At 45.0% G+C, this 22,904-nt stretch overlaps 1 protein-coding gene across 3 annotated transcripts in view; it reads left to right on the top strand.

Annotated features, from left to right (window-relative positions):
- Window positions 1–1,043: 1,043 nt before the first annotated feature.
- SYNE3 (spectrin repeat containing nuclear envelope family member 3) overlaps window positions 1,044–22,904 on the top strand; it is a 106,862-nt gene continuing 85,001 nt past the window's right edge. For all 3 annotated transcript variants that reach the window (XM_063118012.1, XM_063118009.1, XM_063118008.1), the window contains exon 1: window positions 1,044–1,391. The gene's annotated coding sequence lies outside the window, so the exon portion shown is untranslated. The remainder of the gene's footprint in view (window positions 1,392–22,904) is intronic.

Below are 22,904 nucleotides of genomic sequence, written 5' to 3'. Positions count from 1 at the left end.
GGGTTTCAGTCAAAACCAGTCAGAACTCTAAAGGAGGTATCCAAGGAGCTGGTGTGATGTAGAAGCACCTTGGATAGCTCCTTTAGAGTTCTGACTAAACCCCGGAGCGGTTCCACTGCCCCACTGACATTGGAGCCATCAGCCTCCATTGGGAGGAAATGAAAATAGACCATCCCGGACCATCCTGGTGCTGACATAGACAGCAACCCTGTGAGGCGCATAAATTACTTGGGGCCCAAGACCCATATTGTTGTAAACTGCCCAGAGAGCTTCAGCTAAAATAAAATAATAATAATAATAATAATAATAATAGTAGGGCACAAATCTGTAATAAAATAAATAAATAAATAAATCTGCATAAAATCTGTAAATGCTAATATATATATATATATATATGCAAATTTAGAAACGAGTTCAAATATTTGTTTAAATGTCACAGGAGGCAAAATTCTTATCCCAAACATCTCAGAATAAATGCTTCTCTTAAATTGCATCCTTCCCTAGATCATCCCAACAGAAAAAAGTTCTTTTTCTAAGCTTCATTGCCATGCAGGGGAAGGTTTTATGTGTGTGTGTGTGTGTGTGTGCGGGGGACGGGGGACGGAGGGCAATGGTGATGCTGCAGCACCTGCTGGGGGGGGGGGGAGTTAACCTTTTCCTCCCCAGCTACGATCTGGCAATTAAGCGGGGGCGGAGGGGATTTCCATTGCGATCCATGGACCGTCAGGGCCCTGTGGAACAGATCCGGGGCCCAGTTAACACCCCTTAATTTGGGAAGGAGGTCCGGCTTATTTGTAAACCGCCCAGAGAGCTTCGGCTATAAATAAATAAATATGTTTGTTTCCACGAATTCGCCCCCCCCTCCTCTCCCCCTCCCCCCGGGGCTTGGCCGTTGCATAAGCCCGGTTCCGCCGCGCTAAGCGGTCCCTCTTGAGGTTACATAACACACCGCTTGCAAGCAAGTGTCTCCTTCCTCCTCCCCTCTCCCCCTCCCGCCATACAGGACCCATGGATCAGGGGGGCGGGAAGGGAGAGACACCCACACACCCAGCCCTCCAGCTCGCCCGTGCATCGAAGCTAGCGGATCCCAGCCAGTGGCGCGCAGAGAGCGCCAAAGCCTCCCCTCCACCCCAACTCTGCGCAGCGCTCTGCAGGGAGAAAATGAGTCAAGGCGGTCCTCGGTGGCGGCGACAGCAGCAGCAGCAAGCCGAGCCGAGAAGGCGGAGAGAGCCAGGCCCGGAGGGAGGAGTCTGCTACAACGCCATTGATCCGAAGCGGGCAGCCAGAGCCGCACGGCAACTCCGGGTCCTGGAGCCCTCCCGCTACAGGCCGGCGTTTTCTTGAACCGGAGCTTTCCGGACGGGATCCTCTCCAATCCGCGCCTCTCTTTGGTGAGTGGCAAGTTGAGCGCTTGGCGCGCTGCGGGGAAAGGCGGCGGCGGCGGCGTGGTCCTTGGGGGATGAGCGCTTCATCTGCACTCCCACGATCGGGGCTCGCCTAGCTGTCACTTTCGTATTCGGTGGTGGCGCCGCCCGTCCGCCCTGGCTGGCACCGGCCGATGCCAACTCGGTCCCCCCATCCCCACCCTTTCCCCAGATCCGGTTCTCGTTGCGCCTCTTTCTTTGCGTACGAATGGGCAAAACTTTTTCCTCCTTCCCCCACCCTCGGTCCTCCTCGGGAATAAAGATCGCCGGGCGCGCGCGTGTGTATGCGTAATGTGTGAATGCATGCGTGTGTCGCGTCCTGCGAAAAGCACCGAAGAGGGACTGTCACCCCGGCCGGGTTGCCGATCGATCTTATCCCGTATCCAGATCGTAGTTCTTAACTTTTGAAGTTGCCTGGCGCTTCGCTTTCCTCTGCCTGCAACAATGTTCCACGTGACGCTTTATTTCTTTATTCGATTAATCGTTGTGGTAGTATTGGTATCGATCTCTGCCGATTTGATTCTATGCGGGGAAGACGGCGAAAGCGCCTCGTGCGCGGCGCGACCGAGATGCGTGTTGACTGGGAAGTAAGCCCCGCGCTGTTTGAACGGAGTTTATGCACTAGTAAGTGCGGTTAGCAATGCGGAGTGAGAATGCGGCGCCTGCGATGAGCGATTTTAAAAAAAAGGCACAGAGAGAGACTTTGTACGATCCGATGGGTGGGTGTCAGCCAATTTCGGTTTCACAAAGTAGGTCTGTGAAAGATACAAATGAAAACGCGTCTAACTGCAGGGGAAATATTGGGGGGGGGGGGGGAGAAAGAGAGCAAAGGGGTGGATGGATTGTGCAATTGCAGCCTTGTACTGTACATAATGTAGCTGTTTATTTATAGTTCATTGAGGCAGGGCCCTGGCTGGTAGTTTCTAGTGAGTATATTAGAACTTTAGGGCTGGAATTTCTCAGGAAAGACATTTCTGGTCAATTTTCTGAGAATTTTCTTTCCTCCCGCAAAATGTATATAGCAAAATACATTTTGCCACCTACAAATCCGATGGAAAATTTCAGGTGCAGCTGTGGAGCCAGATGTTACATTGTTTCCGGTGCAATTCTGTAAATGTGTTGTCAGGAAAAAGAAGTCCTACAACTCCCTGCGTTCCCCAGCCGGCCGTGTTGGTTGGGGACGCTGAGAATTGTAGGGCTTCTTTCTGGCTAAGCATGCGGCCTGTATATAAGATCGTTGAAGGGCTCCCTTCTCTATTACCCTCTGCTTTCTTCATCCACCAGTATGGACTAAAGATTCAGGGTGCTCCCAGGCAGCTATTATTTCCCCCCTCTTTTTAACTGATTTTCTTTGGTGGGATAAAAAGCCCAAGTGGTGAGAAAACATAGGAGGGTTACAAATGAAAGAGGACTGCATCTGAAACCCCTAATTTGGGGAGAAATTTGGATGGGAAGAATTTTACAAGCATCTCTACATTTTTTTTATTCTTGCAATGGGAAATCCAAGCACAATATCCCAACCCTGGGTTTGTCTATATGGCTTCTTTACCCCGACGTAAATGCACAGATTTGTGTTTCAGGATACATGATCCAGCCGCCCATTCGCCGCAGTGCCTGTTTTTTAACGTGATAATGCGCATATTTGTAGTTGCGATTTACTGCGACTTCTGGATCAACATCCGAGTTTGCACCGCATTAGAGTTATGGGTCCTTGTGGGAGTTAAATAGCATTTTGACATGTGGGCGTAGCTTTCAGGGCAGGACAAAGTGATTGGTCGATTTCCCGCCTTCCCTCCTATCGCATCCTCTGGCTGCCTTGTTCTTTCCCGACGTTTTCATGTTGATGGAGCTTTAAAATTAAAACAAAGATGGGGAATGGGCCGCGAGAAAGAGGAGACGTCTTCAGTCCCCCTCTAGCATCCCTCTGCTGCCTCGTTCCTTTCCACCCTCGGTTTTCCTCTTCTATGAATCTGCGGAGTTCCGCATATAAAATTTATAGCTTTGCTCGTCTCTACTCCATAGCATGTGTGCATTAATAACTGCAAAAAAAAAAAATAATAATCAGGAGATAAATTGCTGTTGCTGCTGCAGTGTGACACTCTTTGCGTAGATTCGAATTGTTGAAAATTTGGGTTTATATTCAATGAGGAGCAATTCCGCTGTCATATAGACAGGGCCCCTGCAAATGCTGATGGGGCTCTATGCTGACTGTGTCGTACCTCCAGGATGTGTGGCTCAGAAATGTGAGGCTTGTAGTTTTAGGGCTATTTGACCCTGAGGGAAAGGTACTCTGCACATGCTCGGTGTCAGTCTTTCTAACAATTATTTCACATGTTTCAAAGCTATCAGTAAAAGCAGGCTCAGTGTGTAAGTGGTCAGGAGTGTGGCCTATGTGAGCACAAAGGGAGTGCCGGGAACTTGGAGGTGATGTGGAGCTAGTGGCTGGCAAAGAGAGTTTTTCATTCCTGCCTTTGGGTGTTTACGACATCTATGTCATGGAAGGAATTTACTGGTTCATTATATTGATGGCAGATGGCATTTCCGTGCTGGGCTATGGTCAACAACTCCACCCATTGAACGCTTATGTTTATAGCAGTCTGTATTTATTTACTTTGGTCTTTTGAACACATAGCTTACAAGGTTTAGTTGCAATGAGATATTTAGAGTATACGCAGGAGTGGAGGCATTGTCTTTTATCATTTTGCCATTTGAATTATTTGCATATTCAGAAAGAATGTTTTTGTCTCTTACAAAATATTGTATGTTGTAACACATTGGGAATAAAGAACAACCCATGCTGTTTCCTTTCTTTTTCTTTCTTTTTTTTTTTTTTAAATCATATTTATTGAGAGTTTTGAAAAAAATGTATGTCAAGGAGTCTCAATAAACCAAAGGGGGCAATCAACCAATGGACCAAATAAATAAAAACACAAAGAAATTCAGTAGATAACCCAGACAATAAGTATATACCGTATTTTCCGGCGTATAAGACGACTGGGCGTATAAGACGACCCCCAACTTTTGAGAAGATTTTCCTTGGTTAAAAAGTAGTCTTATACGCCAGAAAATACAGTACCTACAAAAATAACAACAAGTAGGTACTAGTGGAGAAGTGTCTCCAATTGCAAGTACTGGTTAGGCCTCATCTAGAGTATTGTGTCCAGTTCTGGGCTCCACAATTCAAGAAGGACGCAGACAAGCTGGAGCATGTTCAGAGGAGGGCAACCAGGATGATCAGGGGTCTAGAAACAAAGCCCTATGAAGAGAGACTGAAAGAACTGGGCATGTTTAGCCTGGAGAAGAGAAGACTGAGGCCAGGCATGATAGCACTCTTCAAATACTTAAAAGGTTGTCACACAGAGGAGGGCCAGGATCTCTTCTCGATCCTCCCAGAGTACAGGACATGGAATAACGGGCTCAAGTTAAAGGAAGCCAGATTCCAGCTGGACATCAGGAAAAACTTCCTGACTGTTAGAGCAGTGCGACGGTGGAATCAGTTACCTAGTGAGGTTGTGGGCTCTCCCACACTAGAGGCCTTCAAGAGGCAGCTGGACAACCATCTGTCAGGGATGCTTTAGGGTGGATTCCTGCATTGAGCAGGGGGTTGGACTCGATGGCTTTGTAGGCCCCTTCCAACTCTGCTATTCTATGATTCTATTTTCTTTCCGTGTTGTTGGACATTAGCATCACTAATAGTGCCTGAAATAAGCCAATGGTTATATATATATGTCTGGCTCCTTAAAAGACAAAAAGCATGTTTCTAGCCCTTATGAAGATAGAAGGAAAACTATGCAGGCAGTACTCAATCACTACATTCAGCATCTAAGGTCCTCCTCCAAATGCCTCCTTTGCAGGAGGCTCGGAAGGCAGCAACAAAGGAGAGGACCTTATCGGTGATGGCCCCCCAATTATGGAATGATCTCCCAACATTGTTATATTTTTGGCTCTGGGTTAAGACCATTTTCTTTTCCCAGGTGTTTGACAGTATATGATGAGTTTTAATCAGGTCCTGGGTTTGTCTTATGTTTGATTGCTTTGTGTTGTTTTTACATATATGTTGCCTCTGTGTGTACATGTAAATGTTTTTTAAACTTTGTATTCTATATCTGTAATGATTTTTAATCTTGGTAAACTGTCCAGAGAGTTTCGGCTATGGGACGGTATAGAAATCTAATAAATAATAATTTAATAATCTATCTTCTTTCTTAACAAGGAGTGAACCTGCTCAAGCCTTCCAGTGTGGTGGTCAGTGAGTAACAAAAGGTTTTGGAGGTGACTAAGAAACATTTGGAACTTACAATATGCGCGATGCAATCTTATGCAGGCTCACTATGAAGCAAGGCCCAAGTGTGTTCAGTGGGATGTACTCCTATGATCATAGAATCATAGAATAGTAGAGTTGGAAGGGGCCTATAAGACCATCAAGTCCGACCCCCTGCTCAGTGCCAGAGCCTACTGTAATTAAAGTGCATTTTATTCAAATTATTTCATTCATAGTTTTAAGCATCGTTGACTACTTGTATTCAGGATGCTGCTTTGTACTGATTTATTCTGCCTTCTTTGCCCTGCGCTCTGTTGTAAACTGTATTGCACCCTGTTATAAACATTATTGAGATAATGTGTGTAAAGTACTTTGGACACTTGGAATTCTCTAAATGAACGCTAAGCTGTCTTCTTATGAATGAAGAGCAGAAGTAGACTGGGATATAAAATGGAATTAGCTTCAGAAGCCCTATTGAGGCCTGCACTTTCCTGGCTCATTCTACATCTCTGTTAATTAACTGATCTCCATGTGGGACCTAGAAGGAAAGGAGCATGTTGCATTAAATCCATTCGATTAGCGCAACTCCCTGGCTTACCCCCCAGCATGTAATGTCTTCATTATTAACCCATCGGCACTGTGGACTCGTTTTAACTTGTGGCTCGGAAGAGTTACTTTTCAAAAGAGTTGTTCCCGTGGGTGTAATTACAGCCTGGCACGTGACGCCCCTTTGAAGAGTAGACATGTGTGGTTGGCACACCCCGTGCATGGAATCCTGCCCACATCGTTTAACTGGCACTCACTCAGGCCTGTATCTTTGTGGGATAAACAAATCTTTCTTTCCAGAAAAGGAGGGGCATCTACTAAAGCGGCTGGGAATGGAAGACCCGCTTGATTGACTAGAGAAACAAGAGAAGGGTGGAATAAACTCTTTGGCATTGGTCAGCTCCTAAGTATTCAAGACAAACTCGTCCTGATCTCTGCTCCGGTGGTAAAAGCAGACTGTCTTTTCAAGTTTGTGGATCACGAGAGCTGCTTCGTGCATTTCTTTTCATGAATCTCTTGGTCACATAATTTATTTATTATTGCATTTATTTATTTATTAGTAATACTTAGATATTGCTTAATATAATAACATCTCTAAGGCTGTAATCCTATGGGGATGGCTGTAAACTTCCAACCGCTCTGCTGAGGCATTCTTCACCTCTGTGCTCCTCCCGCTCTGCATTTTGGCTAGAAAGGCTTTTTTGCCCAGGAGGCTGTGGATACAGCAGTCGGCCTCCCCAGTGTCAGGATCTGTCCTGCAGCACCACCTGGTGGCTACAGTGCACCTTGCCAGCTGCAGAGTAGTTGCAGGACCCAGGCCCATATCAGCAAGCACTCCCAGATGAACTGATGCAGACCAGCTGGGAGCAGCCAGGAAAGGGCTATATAATAACAGCATTTCCACCTTAGCCTTTGCCACAGCAACATGGGTTTCTGTGGCTGCTGTAGCCTGTTCCTGGGATTCTAGACCTTGTCTGACTGTCTGCTTTGTCTGGCCATGACTTTTGCCTCTGGCCCTGCTTGAACCCTGTTGCTCCTGGACTCTGAATCCTGAACCCTGAACCCTGCTTGCTTCCGGACCTTGCCTTTGCCTCCAGCCCTGCCTGGGCAATGTTGCCGGTTCCACCGCCGCCCATCCTGGCCCCAGTGTTCCTGTGCTGAGGCCTTGCTGCCCACGCCCTGCACTCTTACACCCAGTGTCTTCCCCTCCCAACCCACCAGCATGCCCCTTTGCTTCCTCTCTGAGGTCCGCTTTGTGACCTTGGAGAGGCAGCCAGAGCTGTTCTCTCCACACTGGCTGCGATGGGTTGGGGAGCTCGGAATCCTGGCTGTGAGGTTGGAGCGCTGACTCTGACCTTGGATCCAGGAATCCAAACTATCCTATCCCGCTGCTGGCTGTACCCTTGATTTTGCTCAGCTTCCAAACATCCAGGAATTGAGCATGGATGTCTGCTGCAGTGGGGAAACTTATGTGCATAGGCCTCTACTTGCATAGGCTTCTTCACATTTTGGGAGCTGGTGGATGGAAAATTCCATCTTTTTATTTATTTATTTTTCATTTATTGTTAATATTTTTTCTCTCTGTAGTACACAGTCCCTAGGAAAAAATGTTATTCTTCCTGCAGATAGTACATTCACTGCTTTTGTGATTGTGTGTGGGATATAGAGCTGCATGAGACGAGTGTTTTATTGCATGTTCGTTACTGGGCACTCATGGATTTTCGCTGGTCCCTCTCACGACGTTGTCTGCCTCCTGCCCCTTCTAGCCTTGTTCACATGACAAAGATAAGAAGATAAGAAGTTCATTATTGTGTCTAAGCAAATTGCCATTATACACAAATGTTCACATGACAACCCCCCACCCCCTTCAGTAAGCCCAACTTACTGTATTTTTAAAGATGGAAGTTGCTACTATCTCCTGCTGTGTGCAGGAGAAGCAGCACGATCAAAATGGCCCACGTGCACATTGTTTATTTCCTCTTTCAAAAGAAGAAGTAAGAAGGGACAAACTTGTGGGTGGAGAAGCGATGGTAAGCAAACACGATTTTCCCTTATGTGATGACTCTCATAGACCAAAATAGGACCTTTTCTCTTGGCCCCACTGAGACTTTGGAACTCCCTCGCAGGTGGGTGGAGAGGTTCGCCCTGACAGTGTTAATAATCCCTTTCTCTTTGGAAAGGCCTGAGGACACGAAAGGCCTGACTTTAAAGGGCCTACATTGCTCTCTTGGGCTTTTAGGATATTTTATTGATGCTGTCTTCACTGTTTCCGTATCTTAGTCTGATCTTCTGTTTAGTTTTGATTTTTGTTTTAATTTATTTTTTACTGTGTTGGTTTTCATTGTGGATGACCACCTTAAAGTTTCATAAGGAAAGGTGGGGTATAAATATCTTTTAAATATACCGCTATTCTCCAAGTATACAGAAGTTCCAAGGGTGCAGTGCTTATGCAAGTTTTGTTCCCTTTCGAAAGAGGTCACCAGAGGCTAATTGGCTTTTTGTTACTATATGTATTTATGTACAACTGTGCACATTGTGCATAGGTAGAAGTGTAGGCATGCAGCACCTGGTGAAATTCCCTCTTCATTGCAACAGTTAAAGCTGCAGGAGCCCTGCCCTCTTGACCAGATACAAAAGAGGGCAGGGCTTATGCAGCTTTATTTGTTGTGATGAAGAATGGATTTTACTAGGTGATGCATGCATACAAATGACACCTGCTGAAATCCCCTTTTCTCTACAACTGTTAAAGATACAGGAGCCCAGTCCTCCTTTTCATATGGTAAACCCTTCTCCAGTGCAATTGACCTACATGTTGAGAAGGCATACCAGCTTTGGCTAGGATTGAATAATAAATAATTTTAATAAGAAAGAAAGAAAAAAGAAACTGCATCATCAGTTAGTTTTGAATAGTTTTCAAAGGCGCTTTCAATATGTGTAGGTTGACTATATGAAAAGGGGGACAGGACTCTTGTATCTTTAACGATTATATTGAAAAGGGAATTTCAGCAGGTCTCATTTGTATGTATGCAGCACCTGGTGAAATTTCATCTTCCTCACAGCAGTTAAAGCTGTGAACCGCCCAGAGAGCTTCAGCTATTGGGCGGTATAAAAACGTAATAAATAAGTTGCAGGAGCCCTGTCCTGTTTTGTATCTGGTTGCTCTAGTATAGCTGCTGCAGCTTTAACTGTTGTGATGAAGAAGGGATTTCACGAGGTTCTGCCTGCATACAAATGACTCCTGCTGAAATTCCCTTTTCTATACAACTGTTAGAGATACAGGAGCCCTGTCCTCCTTTCCATATGGTCACCCTAAATATGTGGGTGGCTAGAATGCTCATCAGGCCAAATGCTTCATGGCTCCGTCTCCTTGCCTTGAAATATGCAAGCTAATTGACTGTGGAAGGGACACTTTCATTTCCTCCGTGACTTGCATCTCAACAGGAAACCTTCCTATTTCAGCAAGTCATAGGAAAACTTGGTTTAGCTTGTTCATTTGAATAAACCGGTCAGAGCAAGTTTTTTAAAAGTTCCCCCTAATCTGATTAAAATGTTTCCTTTTCTTTTTGCTCAAATCTGCTGTTGATATACACACAAACTGGGGGCAATTCTCCACTCTGGTTCCTGTTATCTGCTGCTGTTTGCACTTATTCATGCAACGTCTTGAGTGTCACACAAGAGGCATTAGGTTAAATCAGCAACATAACTAAACCCCAAACTTAGAACAGCAGAGTGTAAGGCCTGGCTGTGCAGACACACGGATTGAATTGCACAAATCCAGCATTTGTTTAGAAAACACGATTTATTTAGAAAACACGATTTTAAAAGAAACACCTGGTGTCTCCCTTTTTGAAAAGATAAGCAGTGATCTGTCTTGAGCCTTCAATGAAACGCAAGTTCTTTGTTAGATGGTGAAGAGAAGTAAAGAGAAACATAGCAAATTTTATAAGAGCAAATTAGTAAAACGTATTCTGCATACTGTATGCTCAGAAGCACATTTTTCTTTATTATTTGTTCTCAAATGATGCACTGGGCTGTCACTCCAAGCAGATTCTATTCAAGCCCTGTCTTCAGCACTGGACAAGACAATTAATTCTTATCTTGGGTCGGAGATAACGGGGATTCCCTCCAGGGGGCGGGATTCCTCCAGAGGCCCCACAGGCTGGGTTGGCCCCAGTGGGCCAGTTTATGCCTGATGCTGGGGTCCTGCACCCCTGCTCAAGCCCATTCCTACACCTTTGCATCCAATTCAGGCAAGGGGCTGCTGTCCTGAGCAAACAAGTTTGCAAATGGAATACTCTTCCACGATGCTGGTTTTCAACCCTACAAAGCCGGAGACAAAAGAAAACAAATGCAATTAATTAAGGAGTTGGTGCTTTGTAGAAATGAATCATTGCCTTTGCACAGTAAAACAGAGCTTTGGTGAAGGTCTGGCCTCTTCTCGACGCTTACCGAAACCCATTCTGTGAGCGACGGATTCAGTTGAGTTCCTCCCAGGAAGACATCGACGCCTGCTTACAATGAAGACAATGACTCACAGGGGCTTGAGCACTTCACTTCTGCTATGTTAAGCAGCCCAGCCCCATTTAATGACAGGCGCTTCTGCCCTAGCCCAATCTACTCAGTGGAAGATTGAGACCTTATTTTTGACGTGGATTTTTGCAATACCGATCATTGTGCCTCTGGCTAATGTACAGCCTTTGATGGGTTGGTTTTTCCCACATTGTGCATAAATTAATGTGTAGGTCTTAATTACTCTGCATAGACGAGGGCTGTGCTTTCTAGAGCAGACACAGCAGCAGCGTAGACCTTTGATCTCAGGGTGTTTTCCCCCATGAAGTGTATTATTATTATTATTATTATTATTATTATTATTATTATTATTATTATTATTATTATTATGCTTTAATGGGTACATGCAGGGTGCTGCAAAATCTATCCATTGTCCCACACTGTATTGCAGAATATCCTTGTGTTTGTAGCAAACACAACCTAAAGCAACGTGGGTGTGTTGGTCAATTCTTATATCACTGCAGTAACGTCCCTCACTCTATCGGGGTAATTGCTTACCCAAAAATATAGCAGAGTGCGAAATAGCAGCAGCGTAGAGTCTGGAAATGGTTTCAGCTTGAATTTAGGAACAAAAAGAAGCACTCACGGTCTTTGGTCAGTAAGAAGCTTTACTGACACTAAATAAATTACTTACAGAATAAATGGTCATATATACAGTCCTTTCACAGTACAGCAACAACGTAGCAGTATAACATCAGCAGTAAGTTCCAGCAGTAAGTTCCAGCAGTAAGTTCCAGCAGTAAGAAGCCATACAACATGGACTTCTTAAATACACTTTTCTCCTTGGCCCAATTAACCAATAGTCTCTTCATCTTGTACATCTCGTACCGCACGTAGGCCAGGGAAGAATCTGCTTCATACTGGACTTCTCCTGGCAGAGACAATCTGGCCAAGGACATCTTTTTAACTCTTTAGAGTCCTTTTCCTTCTGTGGTTAAAAACCTAACCACAACACCCTTTCATTTTTAACTACAGAAAAAATACAATTTACATTTCATTACATTTCACCTGTAAGAAATCAACTTTACATGTTTACAACAATCCCAACATTGTGTACATTTCTCTGTGTGTTACATTTCCCAGAGACTTATTTATATGTAAGCTTTTCTTTTCTTCTTCTTCCAAGCACTGTTGAAAAACTTTGTGCTTTGGGGCGTTGAACTACTTTGCAATCTTCCAGCAATTTTAAAACTTTCTGCTTCTGGCTTTTTAGGTAATTTCCTTTGGAAACTTTTCTACCTCTACACCAAGGTAACACCTAACTTTCCCCAGAGACTTCAGTTTCAACCCTTCCTGCAGCTTTGGGCTGAGTTTTCTTGAATGTGGTCTTGGGAACTCCCTGCCACCAGTAGACGAACCACTAGCTCCACAATCATGTACTCTTTTGCTTGCCCCTTTGCATACAGACACGTGTGTTTGAAAACACCCCCTTTCAGTTTTCGCTGCCTGAAAACACTTTTCTTGCTCTTGTTCAGACAATTTCAACACATCACTGTAACTCTCAGGTTCAGACTTCACACAACACACACTGAATTCATCTGAATACTTTAAAGGTGGAATTCCTTTGTTTTTTCTTTGTGAACGACGAGGTACACTGGAAATTTCTTCCTCCCTTTCATTTCCCTCCTCCCTTCCACTTTTGGGAGTGGAAACACTCTTCTCAGAGATGTGAGGGCTCTGAGAAGTTAACCCCTGAGTTACTGTTTTCTCCTGGTTGTTCACAGTTTCTAACAGAACTTGGGAACCTTGAATCCTGTCCCAACCTGCCTCCTGAAAAGTAGCAGACCTAGAAACAACCACCTTCCCATGACTTAGGGAAAAACGCCAAGATTTGGATTGCATGCCTGAATAACCCACAAAACGTAATTTCACAGACTTGGTTTCACCTTTAGATCTTTTGGACTTTGGGATATGCACGTATGCCCAAGACCCCCATGTTCTCAAGTGAGACAAATCTGGCTTTGAACCAAAAAGTAAACAGTAAGGCGAACTGCCTGTAACCCTGCTCCAGGTTCTATTACACAGATAGTTTGCGGTTAAAAATGCTTCTCCCCACAAATCTTGCTCAGCGTTTGCATCAGCCATTAGAGAATCTTTCTTCATTTGAAGTACTCCAATTCTTCTCTCAATTGACCCATTTTGAAAAGGAGTTTGGGGATCTATTAACCTGTGTGTGATTCCTGTTTTCCTAAACCACTCACAGAACCTTCCAGAAACAAACTCACCCCCACGGTCCGACTGCACAGAAATAATGGGCTTGTTAAAGAACTTTTCCGCCCAAGTTTTCCAATCCCTAAAAGTTTCAAAAGCTTCTGATTTTCGCTTCAGTAAATAACACCAACTAAAGCGTGTGTAATCATCCAGAATTACAAGCACGTAACTGGATCCCCCTTGTGTAGGCGTGAATGGCCCTACCAAGTCAATAAACACCAATTCAAAAGGCTTTTGTGACACCCTGTCACTTTTCCTGCAGATGTTCTGCACCCGGGATTTGGTCTGATGACAGATTGAACAATCCAAGAAATTTTTACAGTTTCGCAAGCTTAACCCTGTACACACTTGAGGCATGTGACTTAACACTTTAAAACTTGCATGACCTAAACGCCTGTGCAACTCATGAACACAATTTTTATGGTCTGGCACGTTACCAGTTTGTGCCACCCTTTCTTTACCTGCACCCATGTAAAACAGTCCATTTTTAACATGTCCCAGTGCCACATTTTGTCCATCCTTAATCACTTGGCACTCATCCTTCTGAAACGTAACAACGTATCCTTCAGACGTTAGAGCACTAACAGAAAGGAGACAAAAATCTAAATCTGGAACATACAGAACCTGTTCACACTCCTTTTGCAGACATGGAACGTAGCAACAGCCAATTCCTTCCACCCTCGACGTTCGTCCATCTGCAAGCGTGATTGACTTCACCTTGCTTGGTTCCAACTTCCGAAACGCCTCTGGATTATTAGAAATTGTTCTGGACGACGCAGAATCAATCAGCCAAAATTCTTGGGCCTCGTTACACCTCACTGTGGCTGAAACAAATGCATTCGAGCATTCCTTCTCCTCTCCAGCCTGTGTAACTCCCTTCTTCCTCTTTTTACAGAAGCGTTTGATATGACCCGGCTGTTTGCAAAAATAACACTTTCTTACTGCAACTGCGGTTCTCTCCACACTGTTGCCTTGGAAACACTTATCTCTCTGCATTCTTTCTCTGCTGCCAAGGGCTGACTGCTTAACCCTTTCCTGGCAGTTTTCCTCCTTCCTGGAAAGACGCCGTTTCTCTTCTTGGAGCAAACGACCCGTCAAATAATGAAGAGTGAGTTCATCAGTCTTCATACTTTCCAGACTGGTTGTCAGAATGTCCCAGCTTTGAGGCAACGACCCCAAAATCAGGTAGCACTTATGCTCTTCCGTAAAAACGATTCCGACCTCCTGCAACTGGACAAATAGAGATCTCACCTGTTGGAGATGATTTGCCAAACTTCCAGCCTCCTCCAACTTTAACCGATACAGCTCTCTGGTGAGGCTCAGCCGTGTGCTTGCCGACGCACGCACATAAATCTGTCTCAGCGCATTCCAGCTGTCTCTTGCCGTCTCATCTCTGTTGATATGGACAATTTGCGAGTCCTCCATACTCAAGACAATGTTTGCTTTGGCCCTTTCATTCTGCTCTTCCCACACTTGTGCTTCTTGAGCAGTCTGACCAACCGGCCTCGGGACACTCACGACGTTCCAACATCTGTCCCGCTTCAAAAACATTTCCATCTTCAATGACCACGTTAAGTAATTTCTCTCATTCAGCCGTTCCACCGGAATACTGGATGCCATCTGAACCTGGGCCATCCTCACCGGCTGGGCTGGAGCGCGACTCACACTGGATACAGACCCGTCTGAGCTCGATGAACTGCCTGAGCTCGACTCCGTCTTTCCCTCCAGCGTTCCTTTGCTCTCAAGCTTTCCAGCAACCAAAAATTATGCCTTCCAGACTTTCTCTGGGCGCATAACCTATCGGGGTAATTGCTTACCCAAAATATAGCAGAGTGCGAAATAGCAGCAGCGTAGAGTCTGGAAATGGTTTCAGCTTGAATTTAGGAACAAAAAGAAGCACTCACGGTCTTTGGTCAGTAAGAAGCTTTACTGACACTAAATAAATTACTTACAGAATAAATGGTCATATATACAGTCCTTTCACAGTACAGCAACAACGTAGCAGTATAACATCAGCAGTAAGTTCCAGCAGTAAGTTCCAGCAGTAAGTTCCAGCAGTAAGTTCCAGCAGTAAGAAGCCATACAACATGGACTTCTTAAATACACTTTTCTCCTTGGCCCAATTAACCAATAGTCTCTTCATCTTGTACATCTCGTACCGCACGTAGGCCAGGGAAGAATCTGCTTCATACTGGACTTCTCCTGGCAGAGACAATCTGGCCAAGGACATCTTTTTAACTCTTTAGAGTCCTTTTCCTTCTGTGGGTAAAAACCTAACCACAACACACTCCACTTGTGAAGGCCTCTTGTGGGTTTACCTTTAACTGGACTCATAAAGCTGGACACAAGATGGCTGTCTCTACTTCTGCCTGTTCTTCCCCAGGTTCATTCCTCTCCCTGACTCTGGTAGGGTGACCATTTGGAAAGGAGGACTGGGCTGCTGTATCTTTAACAGTTGTATAGAAAAGGGAATTTCAGCAGGTGTTATTATTATTATTATTTATATAGCACCATCAATGTACATGGTGCTGTGCAGAGTAAAACAGTAAATAGCAAGGCCCTGCCGCATAGGCTTACAATCTAATAAAATCATAGTAAAACAATAAGGAGGGGAAGAGAATGCCAACAGGCACAGGATAGGGTAAGCAGGCACAGGGTAGGGTAAAACTAACAGTATAAAGTCCTCACAACATCAAGTTGTTGGATGCATGCAACACCTGGTGAAATCCCTTCTTCATCACAACAGTTAAAGCTGCAGGAGCCCTGCCCTCTTTTGTATCTGGTCAATAGGACAGGGCTCCTGCAGCTTTAAATGTTGTGATGAAGAGGGAACTGCACCACGTGCTGCAAGCATACAAATCACACCTGCTGAAATTCCCTTTTCTATACAACTGTTAAAGATACAGGAGCCCTGTTCTCCTTTCCATATGGTCACCCTATTTAAGAGGCCCTTTCAGACCCCGATAGGCCGGGGCGGGGGGAGAGAGAGTGCACTTTCTGGTGCCTCCAGAAAGGGTACAATTCCCCTGGGATGCTGATGACATGCCGGGGGAATTGTGCACTTTCCGGAGGCCCCGGATTGTGCGCATCACTAAGCACATCACTGAGCCAGATGGGCCAAAGTTCTGATTTGGGATCAGGCAGCTCCCTGTATTCCTCAATGTGGAATCCTGCTACTTAGTGTAAGCAGAGAAGGCTGGCTGTCTTGTTTCCTGCCCTACCATTGCATTTAAAGCAGCCTTCCCCAACTGGGTGCCCTCCAGATGTGTTGTACTACAACACCCATTATCCCCAGCCAGTATGCAATAATGGGATATGTGGTTCAACACATCTGGAGGGAAGTGACTTCCTCTAATGTGGCACCCTGTTCAGCTACAACTCCCATCATTCCTAGACAGCATGGCATGATGGGAATTGTAGTGCAGCATACGGCAGGCCCCAGGTTGGGGAAGGCTGCTTTAACAGTAAATGTACACTGACTGCTGAGTTGCAACTTGGCAAACTTGGCTCCACTGAAAGGAAGCCAGTATAAGGTACTCATTTGCCCCGCTCTGGTCCTCACAATTTCTGGACAGGCATTGCGCCAGGAACATTGCTCTCTTCTCTGCAATCAGAACTGTTCACATGGAGGAGGACTGCAGGTTCCTGTTTAAGATTATGCGCCATTGCACTTCCTTCTAAGTCGATCCATCGGTGACAAAGGCAGACAGTGACTGTTCCTTGCAAGTGAATGCATGTGAGTTAAAGATCTATAGCCTCCTCCTCCTCTCCTCTTGAATAAAGGGTAACCCAAGAATGTGTCTGGGCCAGAAGATAGTGACATAAAAAGCTTATAGGAGGAAATAATTGACTGGTGAAGCCACAACTATGCTATTTTACTTCCAGCACAAACTTTCATAGGCCCCACCCTGATGAAATAGGGTGTTACCTAAGCAAGCTGACATCAAGTGAAGTCGTTTTCTCTCAGAGATGCCCAGGGACTCTGTTTTGTTATTTTAACAACACACCTTAATTAGGGTGACCATTTGAAAAGGAGGACAGGGTTCCTATATCTTTAACAGTTGCATAGAAAAGAGCTGCAGGTGCCCTGCCCTCTTTTAAAATGGTCACTCTAGTATAGCTCCTGCAGCTTTAACTGTTGTGATGAAGAGGAAATTTCACCGGTTCTCCATATATACAAATGTCACCTGCAGAAATTCCCTTTTCAATACAACTGTTAAAGATACAGGAGCCCTGTCCTCCTTTTCATATGGTCACCCTACCTTAATTGAAAGTGTGGGTCTGGTTTAGTCTCCTACCACCAAGCAAGGTGTGTCGGAAACAGTCCTCTTCCCATTCCCAAATCCTTTAGGGTGTCCATATGGAAAGGAGGACAGGGCTCCTGTATCTTTAACAGTTGTATTGAAAAGGGAATTTCATCAGGTGTCATTTGCACCTGGTGCAATTCCTTCATCACAACAATTAAAGCTGCAGGAGCCCTGCCCTCTTTTATATTTAGTCACTCTTGTGTAGCTCCTACAACTTTAACTGTTGTGATGTAAAGGGAATTCCACCAGGGCCTGCATGCATGCAAATATTATATTACAGCAATCACAAGGAACAGTTTATTGTGGATTTTGGGGAAGAGTGCCAAACAAACTTTAACCCCAAATTAATCAGGATTCTTTGAGAATGTTGCAAGAATTGTTTTTGTCTTGCTTGTTTGATTCCCACTGGGGAAACTGGAAATTTGGATGATGCATTCTATTCCTTGGTAATAAGAACTGTGATTTCTAAATGGGGTTTAGAGAGGATGTTCTTTGGATGAAATATGGGTATGTTTAATTTCAACTCTGCGTGTAAATCTACAAGCGTTTTTAATATAATGAGCAATGCTTGGCACTTACACTGAAAATTCAAGTTTTTTTAAAAAAACAACACCATGTTTTTCTAGAAGAAAGCTGGGCAAGTAACTCCTATGCCTAGGGTGACCATATGGAAAGGAGGACAGGGCTCCTGTATCTTTAACAGTTGTATAGAAAAGGGACATTCAGCAGGTGTCATTTGTATGCATGCAGCACCTGGCGAAATTCCTTCTTCATCACAACATTTAAAGCTGCAGGAGCCCTGCCCTCTTTTGTATCTGGCCAAGAGGGAAGGGCTCCTGGCATACAAGTGACACCTGTTCAAGTTCCCTTTTCTTTACAACCATTAAAGATACAGGAGCCCTGTCCTCCTTTTCATATGGTCACCCTACCTGTGCCTGATTACTCTGAAGTAAGTCCCTCTGAGGTCAATGGGATTTATTCCCAAACAATTGCATTTAGGATCACTCCCTGTGTGTTTTTCCTGTTTACCCCCTTAGTAAAGCGAAGCTAAATACACATTATGTATTTATTCCAAAATACTTTAATCCTGCTTGTCTGTTTTAAAGTACTCAAAGTGGCTAACAGCGTAAATCACACCAATACAAGAAACAAGCAACTACATCCAGCTGTATCCTTACGTCTTAGGCCTAGCAACTACATTTGTCCTCATCAATTAATACTATCCCTACCAATTAATCAACTAATGCTTGAGTTGAATAATCTCCTGACTAAATCATTTAAAGTTTTGCAGTCCCAGTAATTACTGGCAACACTGAAGGGCCAGGGGGCAGTTCTGCCAAACATATTTTTATAGAACTAGGCAGTATTTCGTAAGTACAGCTCCCATAAACAGCAAAAATGTCTTTATGCAACCAAGGATGTCTCTACTATCCAATCTGGCGGAGCTTTAATAAAGAGATTTGTGACGTCCAGATGACTGGCATCACTCAATCAGGTCTGTGTGGACTAAAAGTCATTACTATCTCATCAGTGTCTGGCGGATTAAGAGGCACTGGCCTTCTTCCAGGTCCTAACGGACAGCTTCGCTATCTTTCTGGCAATTTCCATGCAGAGTGGAAGAACACGGCCCTCAAGAGATATAGCCCTTTCATACTGTACCATCCTCCAGGACCAAATTAGTGACAGATTAACTTGAAGCGTGTTGCTTACATTGTACCTATGCCATGCCATGCTAGGTTTCCCTTGGGCCCTAGGGAGACTCCGTGTGCATGTTTTTGCTGCACGGTTTCACTTGAGGCTCAGGAGGAATGAGGCAAAGGGTTGCAGGTGACAGCCCGTTTGACTGGTGGGTGTTCAACCTGTTCTGGATGGGGTTGCACTCCCCCTGAAGGAGCAAGTTCGTAGCTTGGGGGTTCTCCTAGAAGCATCTCTGTCTCTTGAGGCCCAGGTGGCCTCAGTGGCACGGAGTGCCTTCTACCAACTCTGTTTGGTGGCCCAGCTATCTGAAGGAATGCCTCCTCCTGTATGTACCTGCCCGGACCCTAAGGTCATCTTCAGGGGTCCTTCTTCGTGAGCCCCTGCCAAAGGAAGTGAGGCAGGTGGCTACCAGGAGGAGGGCCTTCTCTGCTGTGGCACCCCGGCTGTGGAATGAGCTCCCTAAGGAGGTTTGCATTATATTCTTTTAGACGCCAGGTGAAGACCTTTTTATTCTCCCAGCATTTTAATAGTCTATAAATAAATTTTAACTTGGTGTTTTAAATTTGTAATTTTGCATTGCTGCTGTTTTTATCTGGTTGAGCTTTTATATTGTATTTTATATTATGGTTTTATACTGTTGTTTTATACTTTGAATGTTTTTAATTTTTGTGAACCGCCCAGAGAGCTCCGGCTATTGGGCGGTATAGAAATGTAATAAATAAATAAGCTACGCTCCTATCTGGACAGGGATAACATAGCGTCCATGCTCTGGTAACCTCCAAATTAGATTACTGCAGTGCCTTCTACCTGGAGCAGCCTTTGAAGATGGTTCGGAAGCTGCAACTTGTGCAAAATGCAGTGGCCAGATTGATAACTGGAACCAGAAAGTTCGAACATATAACACCGATTCTGGCCCACTTGCATTGGCTGCCTATACATTTCCGAGCCCAATTCAAGGTGCTGGTTTTAACCTATAAAGCCTTACACGGCTTGGGACCACAATACCTGATGGAATGCCTCTCCCGAGATGAACCTACCTGTACACTGCGCTCAACATCTAGGGTCCTCCTCTGAGTGCCTACTCCGAGGGAAGCTCGGAGGATGGCAACAAGGGAGAGGGCCTTTTCAGTGGTGGCCCCCCAATTATGGAATGATCTCCCTGATGAGGCTCGCCTGGTGCCAACATTGTCAAGACCTTTATCTTCTCCCAGGCATTTAACAGCATTTAACAACATATGCTAAGTCTGTTTGTTTTTTAATGGACCCCAGAACTGTTGTTGTTTAAATAGATACTGTTGTTTTATACTGTTGTTTTTATATTTTTGATGGTTTTAAATTTTGTATACTTGTTAATGTTCACTGTTTTTAACTTTCGTAAACCGCCCAGAGAGCTTCGGCTATGGGGCAGTATATAAATTTAATAAATACATAAAATAAATAAATATTTGACATTCTTTGTTACACAAGTAGGCAAAAATAGCGCTTATGGTACAGTATTCAGCCCAAAGAAATTGGCATGGGCATTTTATGCAGCCTAGATATCAGGGCCATTGCTAGACTTGAAGCCACAAGAGGCAAAGCCAGCCAGATAATTTCTGATCCAAATCATCTCAAATGAATTAAATTCATTGATTAATTTGCACCCTAGTCCCGATCACCCCAAACTAATGGAAAAAGTTTTTTTTTTTTTTGTCAGAGCTTAACTGGCATTCAGGGAGATTCACTATTGCCACTACCACCCCACTTTGGGCTGTACGTTCGGCCCCAGCTGCCACCGAAATGAAGCCCCCAAGGTTCTGTCCAAATGAAATTCGGCCCTTGGGGTAAAAGAGATTCCTCACCCCTGGTGTAGGATTACATCTCAACCTCAACATTCAAGGCTCAGTCCTATTGGGATGCCCATCAGCCTCTAAACTCAGAGGCTGACAGGCATCCCTTGCAGAGCGGTGGCAATCTTTGCCTCCATGCTCCATGCGCTCTGCATTTTTGCTAGATGGGTTTTTTGCCTGTCTATCTGGAACTCTATGAAGGGGGAGGGAAGGAGGCTGGGGAGGCAGGAGGATTCTTGATAAACCGGCCTTCCCAGGCCCCTCCTTGCTCACAGAAGGAAAGGAAAGGAACCTCTCGTGCAAGCACTGAGTCATTACTGACTCTTGGAGGGACGCCAGCTTTCACTGACGTTTTCTTGGCAGGCCTTATAGCGGGGTGGTTTGCCGTTGCCTTCCCCGGCCGTTATTACCTTTCCCCCAGCTAACTGGGTACTCATTTTACCGACCTCGGGAGGATGGAAGGCTGAGTCGACCTGAGCCGGCTGCCTGAAACCAGCTTCCGCTGGGATCGAAAGGCCGTGGGGAGAGTTTCAGCTGCAGAAACTGCTGCTTTACCGCTCTGCGCCACACGAGGCTCACAGAACAGCCCCCTTTTCCTCCTTTCCAAGCTGACTTTTTCTGGGGATGCTGTATTATGTGGGGGATGGGGTGGGGAGCTCACCCTCTTGGGTCTGAGGTCGGAGGGCTGTCTTTGATTTTGGGTCCAGGAATCTGAATTATCCTATTGCTCTCTCAGTCAGTTTTCCATTACAGACATGGTTTATGATGTACGGATTTTTATGTCCAAGCTGACCAGTTTTAAAAAGACATTTACTTACCAGACCTGTTCATGCTCCATAAGGTAGGGTGACCTTTGAAAAGGAGGACAGGGCTCCTGTATCTTTAACAGTTGCATAGAAAAGGGAATTTCAGCAGGTGTCATTTGTGTATATGGACAACCTGGTGAAATTCCCTCTTCATCACAACAGTTAAAGGTGCAGGAGCAGTAACCAGATTTTAAAGAGGGCAGGGCACCTGCAGCTTTAACTGGTGTGATGAAGAGGGAATTTCACCAGGTTCCCCATATCATAGAATCATAGAATAGCAGAGTTGGAAGGGGCCTACAAGGCCATCGAGTCCAACTCCCTGCTCAATGCAGGAATCCACCCTAAAGCATCCCTGACAGATTGTTGTCCAGCTGCCTCTTGAAGACCTCTAGTGTGGGAGAGCCCACGACCTCCCTAGGTAACTGATTCCATATATTCAAATGACACCTGCTGAAATTCCCTTTTCTCTGCAACTGTTAAAGTTACAGGAGCCCTGTCCTCCTTTTCATATGATCACCCTACATAAGAAGCATCTCTCATTCTCTCCCATGATATGGAGTAAGAAGCAGCCATTTACAGTGGGAATGGTGTGTCACTTAAAATAATGAACAGCTGCTAACGCTACTAAATCTCCGATGGTCCACAGCCCCTGTGCTTTCTTCCACTGTACATTCAGAAGGCTAAATCTCTTCATTACATCCTTCAAAGCCACCGGATCCTCTTTTAAATAAATCCCTCTTTAAACCTGCCTTTGTTATGGGACTCACCAATCACTCCCATCAGGCCCGGGAGAGGCTGAAGCCACCTGGAACTCACAAAATAGCTACAAAGGCTGCATGAATTGTGACTGTTCCCCCTTTCTCAGGCAACGTCCTGCGACTGGTACCAGAGCCTAGAGTGCCAAATCCTGGTTCAATCAGGGAGATGAGCAGGGATCATCAGCGTATGATTCAAAGAGGCTGCTTAAAGGGAATTCTTATGTTTGGACAGCTGCAACCCCAGAATGGTTTAGCACCAACAGTATTCCTAGGTTGCTCCCTTAATCTGTCTGATGCTACTTGGTAGAGGATGGGTGCTACAACATTAACTGCTCTTAATGCAAGTGCTCCAGAGGTGAATCTATGCAGCCTTCCAGTTGAAATTATGAGCTTTATCACACCAGTGTTATACTGTGTAATCATTGCGAATTGCGTGCAAAGGACTCCGAAGTTTTCCAGCTTATAATCTGCTTTTATTGTGAAATACTCCCATGC

Source organism: Elgaria multicarinata, chromosome 2 (assembly GCF_023053635.1).
Source record: "Elgaria multicarinata webbii isolate HBS135686 ecotype San Diego chromosome 2, rElgMul1.1.pri, whole genome shotgun sequence".
NCBI classification, from domain to species: domain Eukaryota; kingdom Metazoa; phylum Chordata; class Lepidosauria; order Squamata; family Anguidae; genus Elgaria; species Elgaria multicarinata.
This window is presented reverse-complemented; position numbering and strand designations above follow the sequence as displayed.